At 47.3% G+C, this 9,322-nt stretch overlaps 1 pseudogene; it reads right to left on the bottom strand.

The window, feature by feature from the left end:
* Nucleotides 1-576: 576 nt before the first annotated feature.
* On the bottom strand, nt 577-8,656 carry LOC123067587 (putative cyclin-dependent kinase F-2; annotated as a pseudogene).
* Between the last annotated feature and the right edge of the window lie 666 nt (nt 8,657-9,322).

Genomic DNA, 9,322 nt, shown 5'->3' on the forward strand with positions numbered 1-9,322 from the left:
AACCGATGATATCCAACTAGCTAGTAGTAGAATATCCTTCTTAGGTCTGAGACATTCAACATTTGTTTTTCTTCCGACTTCACATCTGTTACTCACAACTATATTTTTTCAATGAGAAACAGAAGCTTAACAGATTCAGACCAGTTATAGAAAGCTCAACCAGATTCAGAAGCTTAGCAGCAATCACCGTTACATCAAGATCAATTTTTTTCAACCAGATTCAGAAGCTTATCATATTCAGACCGATTATATAGAAAAAGCTCAATCAGATTCAGAAGCACAACCAGATGCACTACTATCACCACGATGCGTAAAATGGAGCTCTTTTAGCCAACTCCATTTCTAGCATGCCATCAACATAGATATTGTTCGGCCATCAAGTAATTTCCATGCTACAGTAGTCCATTGATTGCTCAAGTCAAAGAATTACATCAAGTAATAACCCATAACTAAGTTTCCTGCAACTAATAACTACAGTACAGAATAACACAACACAGTAATTAAGCTAACTCAGCCGCAGTGCAATGAAATAATTAACCAGTGGCACTGCATCTATCAGATGCTACATCAAGCTAATTAACTCATCAGCGACACAAAGCCAGGGTGCTCTGTGTTGGAAATATGAGCAAATTACTACAAGATTTAATCCGAATAAACTAAAGATAAACCATGACTACAGTAGCAGAGATTGAACTAATCATGCGAACTAGCATAACAGATGAACAGATCACATCTAGGGCACATACTAGAAACATGAATTCTACCACGATCTCGAACAGGAAAGATAGAATCACGTACGATGCAGCGGGAGCAGCACCGTCGGCGTTGACGTTGTCGCCCATGTCGTCGAGGATGAGGTTGCCGAGGTCGGGGAAGAAGTCGTCGTTCGCGAAGTCGTCGTTTCCAGCAGTCGCGCGAGTGCGCTCCCCAAAAACCTGATCGCCCCTCTCCTGTACAGGATCACGAGAGGCGGGGTTCCGGAGGCCTGTTGTCCCTTCTCCCAGTGCATGCCGAAAGGAGGGATGGAGAAGACTTGCTTGGCGGTGCAATGATCTGGAGCGGTGGTGAGAAACCATACGAAGCGGCGGCGGCTAGGGTAGACGTCTGCCTGACTATATAGTGCGGGCCGGGTAGGTCGTGGGAGTAAACCCCACGTCCGAGTCGTCACGATCCAAAAGAATCGGAAACTGTTCAGTAATTAACGCGTCCGTTAATTATTAATTAATGACTCATTAATTTTTCCCGAGCAGCAAAAATATAGACAACGTGCATAGCTCTGCCCTCGGCTTGGCTCAATCCCGCAACCCGCGGCGCGTCGTGACGTGACAAGGCGAGGCGTGGCGTGGCGAGGCGAGCGAGGAGGAGGAGCGCGCGTGTAGGTCTCCTCTTCTCATGCTCATACAAGTGGTAGGAGAGCTCACCTTATAAAAAGGTGCAACTCTCTCTCAACTTATGAGGTGGGGACTAAACTTTAGCCTCACTCACTCCACTCACATGTGTGCATGAATGGGCCAAGAGAATTTCAGAATTTTAGTTGGGCTTTGGGCCAAAAGCCCACTAGCAAATTCCAACAATCCCCCACAAAGTCTCATTGGCACATTTCACCATTTGTTTCCAAAACATTGTTTATATACCGGTGCTTAGTGGAGACTGTGAAGTTGAACTTCCACTTAGAGATTTATGCTACACTAGATCACAACTTGAATAGTGGACTATGCCTTGAACTACAAGTTTTCTGCGAGACTAGTTTCACACAAATTCTTGACCGATACTTCGCTGCCGCAAGGCTTCCCCGCGGGTGGAGCGTATATGTCGTACTCCAGGGCCTTTCATGAATTTATTAGAGAGCACCCACTTCTCACAGACTGCGACGTTAACAATCAAATTCATATAGGTGTGTTCCTCAGGAGATGCTCTGCAGGACACCATCTCTGCTTACTCAAATAAGCCACTTGGAACACATTAAGATAGATATCAACCTGCCATGCAGATCAGGAGAGTATTGCATCTTCACGGAGTGGGATATTTAAAATAAGGATACTCTCCTCTCAGCTGACCAACAGCTTGTCTCCCACTTCTACTTCACGGGATCTCCGATCACATAGAGTGGGTTACCACTATGGACAACTCATGCGGTGGGTCTCAAACCCATCTCCATCGATGCATTATCTATCACATTACGTGATAGACCCTTTGTGAAGGGATCTACCAAGTTTTTCGACGTTTGGATATAATCCAACGTAATAACTCTGGAGTTCCTCAGTTTCCTGACAGATTTTAATCTCCTCTTCACATGCCTTGAGGACTTCATATTGTCCTTAGAACTGTTTATCTTGACGATCACAGTTTGATTATCACAGTTCATCAGGATAGGGGGTATTGGTTTTTCAACCATAGGTAAGTCCATCAATAGCTCACGAAGCCACTCTGCTTCAACAGTGGCAGTGTCTAATGCTGTGAGTTCTGCTTCAATAGTTGACCTCATTAAGATGGTCTGCTTGCAAGACTTCCAGGAAACAGCGCCACCACCAAGTGTAAAAACATAACCACTTGTGGCCTTAATCTCATCAGCATCAGATATCCAGTTCAAGTCACTATAACCCTCCAGTACCCTTGGATACCCGGTGTAGTGAATCCCATAGCTCGCAGTGCCCTTCAAGTAGCGCATAACTCTCTCAAGCGCACACCAATGATCATCTCCCGGTTTTGACACAAACCGACTCAGCTTGCTCACAGCAAAAGAGATGTCCGGCCTCGTGGCACTCACCAAATACATAAGCGAGCCAATAATCTGAGAATACCTCAGTTGATCTCTAGCAATCCGTCGATTCTTTCGAAGCAACACACTAGCATCATATGGAGTTGGAGAAGGCATGCAGTCGCTATACCCAAAATGACTCAAGACCCTTTCCACATAGTGAGACTGAAGCAGTGTGATCCCACCATTCTCATCTCTCAACAGCTTGATGTTTAAGATAACATCAACTACTCCTAGATCCTTCATCTCAAAACAGCGAGATAAGAAATCTTTAACCTCCTTGATTAAATCAAGTTTGGTTCCAAAGATCAATATGTCATCGACATACAGACAAAGAATAACTCCTTCGCCCCCACCATGGCGATAGTAGACACACTTGTCACCATCATTTACTACAAAGCCGGCAGCAGTTAATGTTCTTTCGAACTTCTCATGCCACTCCTTAGGAGCTTATTTAAGGCCATATAAAGACTTTAATAACTTGCACACCTTTCCTTCTTGACCAGGTACTACAAAACCATCTGGCTGATCCATGTAAATTTCCTCCTTCAACTCTCCATTGAGGAAAGCCGTCTTAACGTCCATTTGATGAACGAGAAGACCATGTGAGGCAGCCAGTGATAGTAGCACCCAAATTGTGGTCAGTCTAGCCACGGGTGAGTAAGTATCAAAGAAGTCTTCACCTTCTTTCTGGGTATAACCCTTAGCCACAAGCCGTGCCTTGTACTTTTCAATCGTACCATCAGGTCTAAGCTTCTTCTTGAACACCCACTTACATCCTACAGGTTTGCACCCATAAGGTCGGTCAGTGATCTCCCAGGTTCCGTTAGCTAAGATGGAATCCATCTCGCTACGAACAGCTTCCTTCCAGTAGTCAGCATTAGGAGATGCATAGGCTTCTGAAATAGTCCTGGGAGTGTCATCCACAAGGTACACAATGAAATCATCACCAAAGGACTTTGCAGTCCTCTGTCTCTTACTCCTTATAGGAGTTTCATTGTCACCCTCAACAGGATTCTCAACGTGTTCCATCGCAATGGTGGGTTCAGGAATTACAGTGAGTTCCTCACTAGATGGAATATGTATCTCCTGATTTGATGAACTTGACATATCCTTCATAGGAAATATGTCCTCAAAGAAAGTTGCATCATTAGACTCCATAATCGTACCAACATGCATGTCGGATACCTCAGATTTTATTATCAAAAATCTATAGCCAATGCTATGAAAAGCATAGCCCAGAAGAACATAATCCACGGTTTTTGGTCCAAGCTTGCGCTTCTTGGGAATTGGTATACTGACTTTCGCCAAACAACCCCAAGAACGTAGGTAAGAGAGTTTCAACCTTTTCCTTTCCCATTCCTCAAATGGAGTCATGGTCTTATGCTTTGTGGGAACTCGGTTTAGGACATGACACGCGGTCATTAGCGCCTCCCCCCACCATTCCTTGGAAAGACCCGATGTGTCTAACATGGCATTAACCAAATCAGTTAGAGTTCGATTCTTCCTTTCGGCCACCCCATTAGACTTAGGTGAGTAGGGAGGCGTCCTCTCATGGATTATACCATGTTCCGCACAAAATAGATCAAATTCAATGGAAAAATACTCTCCACCACGATCGGACCTAAGCCGTTTAATTTTTCGATCAAGTTGGTTCTCTGCCTCAGCTTTATAGTTTTTGAAGAAAGTTAAAGCCTCATCTTTTGATTTCAGAAGATACACATAGCAATATCTAGTGGAGTCATCAATCAACGTCATGAAATATCTCTTTCCACCTTTTGTCAACACGCCATTCATCTCACAAAGATCAGAATGTATAAGCTCTAGTGGCGCCAAGTCTCTTGCCTCTGCAGTCTTATGGGACTTGCGAGGTTGTTTAGCTTGCACACATACTTGGCACTTAGAGCCTTTGACAGTAGATATTTTCGGAATTAAATTCATATTGGCTAGCAGCGTCATGCAACCAAAGTTAATATGACAAAGTCGTGAATGCCAAATATCCGACTCATTATTGTGGCAAACATTAATAACTTTAGTGCAAATATCTGACAAAGATAGGCGGAACAAGCCTCCGCACTCATAGCCTTTTCCAACAAATTGTCCACACTTGGAAATTACAACTTTATTGGACTCAAAAACCAAATTAAAACCATCTCGACATAAATAGGAACCGCTAACGAGATTTTTATTGATGGATGGCACATGATGAACGTTCTTCAGACGCACGGTCTTCCCCAAAGTAAACTTCAGATCAACTGTACTAACACCTCGAACGATGGCATGTGACCCGTTCCCCATCAGCACGGGAGAAGTCCCTGTGGCCTGGTAAGAAGAAAACATGGAGGTGTCAACACAAACATGTACATTGGCACATGTGTCAATTAACCAATCAGGGGATTGAAATACTGAAAGGATGGTAGGAAAAATACCGTACCCTGATTCCTTCATATCAGTATCACCGATGACAACATTAGCGGACTTGCCGCCCTTCTCATGTTCGCGCTCCTCATAGTGGTTAGGACACTTCGGAGCCCAGTGATTAGGATCACCGCAGACATGGCAAAGTCCCTTCCCCTTCTTATGAGAATTCTTCTTGAAGTTGGTAGAATGTGATGGCTTGTTCTTTGTATCAAACTTGCCTTTCCCCTGAGTTTTGTTCTTGTTGTTTTTGAACTTATTGGGCTGGAAGTTCTTCTTCTGTACCATGTGGGCACTAGAAGCTCCCTCGACAACTCGAGCACGTGTGTCCTTTGCTCTCGCCTTCTCTTCAACATCAAGAGTACCAATGAGATCCGCAACGGAAAACTCCTGTCTCTTGTGTTTCAGTGAAGTAGCAAAATTGTTCCACGAAGGTGGAAGCTTGGCAATAATGCCTCCGGCAACAAATTTGTCTGGCAACACACACTTGAAGTGCTCAAGTTCTTTTGCGAGCGACTGTATCTCATGAGCCTGCTGTACAACAGAGCGCTCATCAGTCATCTTGTAGTCATAGAATTGCTCCATGACGTATAACTCGCTACCGGCGTCCGAGGCACCAAACTTGGCCTCGAGCGCAGCCCACATGTCCTTGCCGTTGTCAAACGACATATATGAATCCACAATGGAATCATCAAGAACACCTAGAAGAGCGTCTTTAAGGAGAGTATCGATCTTCCCAAAAGCTTCCAGCTGTGCTAGATTAAGATCACCCTCAGGCTTGCCCTTAGTGGCGTCATAGAAGCCCATGGTCTGAAACCAGTAGACTGCTCTCGTGCGCCACCTCTTATATTGCGCCCCCTTAAAGGCAGGCGGCTTCAGATGCGCAGCAAAACCACTCGGAGTAAATTGCCTATAATCAGGTTTTTGGATTGTTGGAAATATGAGCAAATTACTACGAGATTTAATCCGAATAAACAAAAGATAAACCATGACTACAGTAGCAGAGATTGAACTAATCATGCGAACTAGCATAGCAGATGAAAAGATCACATCTAGGGCACATACTAGAAACATGAATTCTACCATGATCTCGAACAGGAAAGATAGAATCACGTACGGTGCAGCGGGAGCAGCACCGCCGGCGTTGATGTTGTCGCCCATGTCGTCGAGGATGAGGTTGCCGAGGTCGGGGAAGTCGCCGTCGTTCGCGAAGTCTTCGCTGCCACCAGTCGCGCGAGTGCGCTCCCCAAAAACCTGATCGCCCCTCTCCCAGTGCACGCCGAAAGGAGGGATGGAGAAGACTTGCTTGGTGGCGCAATGATCTGGAGCGGTGGTGAGAAACCATACGAAGCGGCGGCGGCTAGGATAGACGTCTGCCTGACTATATAGTGCGGGCCGGGTAGGTCGTGGGAGTAAACCCCACGTCCGAGTCGTCATGATCCAAAAGAATCGGAAACTGTTCAGTAGGCGAGGCGAGGCGAGGCGAGGCGAGGCGAGGCGGAGGAGCGCGCGTGTAGGTCTCCTCTTCTCATGCTCATACAAGTGGTAGGAGAGCTCACCTTATAAAGAGGTGCAACTCTCAACTTATGAGGTGGGACTAAACTTTAGCCTCACTCACTCCACTCACATGTGTGCATGAATGGGCCAAGAGAATTTCAGAATTTTAGTTGGGCTTTGGGCCAAAAGCCCACTAGCAAATTCCAACGCTCTGCTCCTTTGGGCTTGTTGAACCACCGGTGCTCGAGCGCTTTCGCCGCCGTCATCCTCTCGTCGGGCTTGAAGGCAAGCAGGCCGGTCAGGACCTCACGCCCGGCTTTCGAAAGCTCTTCGAAGAACTCCAAGTCGAGCTTCCCCGTCGAAGTGATCTGGTCTTGCAGCTTGTAAATCTCGGCGAGCAGCTCCTCCTCTGTCTTCGCCACGAAGATGGTCCTGCCGGCCAACATCTCCGCCATGATGCACCCAAGCGCCCACATGTCCATGGCCTGGCCGTAGTACCGGTTGCCTTCCAGCTGCTCCGGTGAGGTGTAAATCAGGGTGCGGACACAACACTCCTCGTACGACACTCCGGCCGGCTTCGCCCGCATCGCCGATCCAAAGTCGCCAACCTTGAGCCCGCCGAAGAAGCCGACCATGACGTTCTTCGTCTTGAAGTCCCGATGTATGACGCCGGCTCCATGTATCTTCTTTGCCGCATCCAGGAGCTTCTCCATCATCGCACGGAGCACGTCCTCGGATACAGGCCTCCAGCGACTCGCGGAGGGTGCGGCCGTCGGTGACGAGCTCCATGACGAGGAACACGTCCCCTGTCTCGGCGTCGGTCGCCACATCCAAGATATCGATAATCGACTCATGACCCCAGCACGTGCCGAGGCAGCCGGCCTCGCGGGTGATCGTGCGGATGTCGGGCGGGCCGTGTCCGCCGGCCCCGTTGCCACAGACCCACTTCACGGCGACCTTCTTGCCGGTGCGGCGGTTGCGTGCCTTGAACACCTGGCCGTAGGTGCCTTCTCCAAGCACCTCAAGCTTCTCGTAGTCAGAGATGCTACCGAACGCGTATCGGGGCTTCTTGCCGCCATGGACGCGCGGTTCCTGTCCCTCCGCCGGGCGCTTGCGGATAGCGTTGGCATGATCTGAGCTTAGAATGCGCGCCGAGAGCAGATTAGAGCAGAGGGGCGGGGATTCGGGTGCGTTGGGAGAAGATGAGATCGAGGGGGATGAGGGGAAGGATCGAGGCTAGAACGATGTTTATGGATTGGTGCCGCGCGTGTCCGAGTTGGCGCGGGATTCAGACAGATTGCGTACGTGTCGCGTTTACGCGCGTGGCGCTCGCAGTCGCAGCGACAGCTCACTCTGAAATTGCTTCGTCAGGCGCAAGCCAACTCGTACGGGTTTTTCTTTCCGATCATCTAGCCGTTCATATTTTTTTATTTTTTATCTTTGTGTTTTCCCTCTCTTTTTTGTTCCCTTTTATCTAGTTATTGTAACAAATACAATATTTTTTTAAATGTTGGAACACTCGAAAAATTCAAGAATTGGTTTAACTGCGTGAACACTTCTTCACCCGCAAAGAAAAGAACAGTTCTTAAAATTACGTAAATATTTCTATAGTATACATTAACACTTATTTTCCATAAAATCAAAATTTTTAAAAAATTATGAACGGTGTTTTTTGTATGATACATGAAAACCGATCAAATTTGAGTGTCTAATTTAATACATGGCCACACAACAACACATTTCAGAACCAAGGAAGCTTTATATTGCGGACTCCCGATGCCCCATCACGGTGGAGGGGAAGGGGAGGGGCGGGCAGGAGGCCCTCTCTTCTCTTTCTCCCGTGGTGACCACCTGGCGAGTGACCTGTGTCGGGGGTATGGGGACTGGCAGGCCGGAGGCCCTTCACTCCCCTCCCTCGGCACTTCGCTGATCTGAGCCTACACAGCCGTGCCCCGTGTCCACTGATGGAACGGACGAGGGCATGGCCAAGGACCGGGCGCCGACAAATAGGACTACGAACGACGTGAATGCGTTTGGTGGGATCATGAACACGGTTTTGGTTGACAGGCATGTCAGTAACCGAGTTCAGGCCCAGCCCGACGCTGATGACCTGCAGTTAGGGCGTGCTATGAGGGCAGCCAACCTTCATGATCTCGAGGCGGCTACATGTATGTCTGTTAATACCAGTTGTTCCATTTTGCATTTTTTTGAGCGTGAGATCATTAGTAATGCAACCAACTTAGGAGTATCACTTGGGTCAAATGGGAAAGAAATTGCGAAATGTATTAATGATTTATTAGACTTGGAGGCTGAGAGAGATTCTAAGATTATTCGCAATATTGCGGCGGTCAAACCCATGAACGAGAGTGAGATTAATAATTTGTGACTTTCATCCCTAGAGAACTTTTGGGTAGACCTAATACCTACTTCGGAGGCTGAGGCTGAGTTTGAAGGAGTAGAGTCCGAGGGACATATAGTTCATGTCCCACTAGACAGTATGACACAAGCTGTCACCGGTCACGTGGACGCGAACGGGGTGGCGGATAAACCAAAACGTTCCAGGAAGAGAAAAGTTTATCCGACATTGGCAGTACGGAGAAGTGCGAGGGTCAAACTTAAGAAAAAAAATTCATGATGACTAATGACAGG

Source organism: Triticum aestivum, chromosome 3B (genome assembly GCF_018294505.1).
Source record: "Triticum aestivum cultivar Chinese Spring chromosome 3B, IWGSC CS RefSeq v2.1, whole genome shotgun sequence".
NCBI lineage: Eukaryota > Viridiplantae > Streptophyta > Magnoliopsida > Poales > Poaceae > Triticum > Triticum aestivum.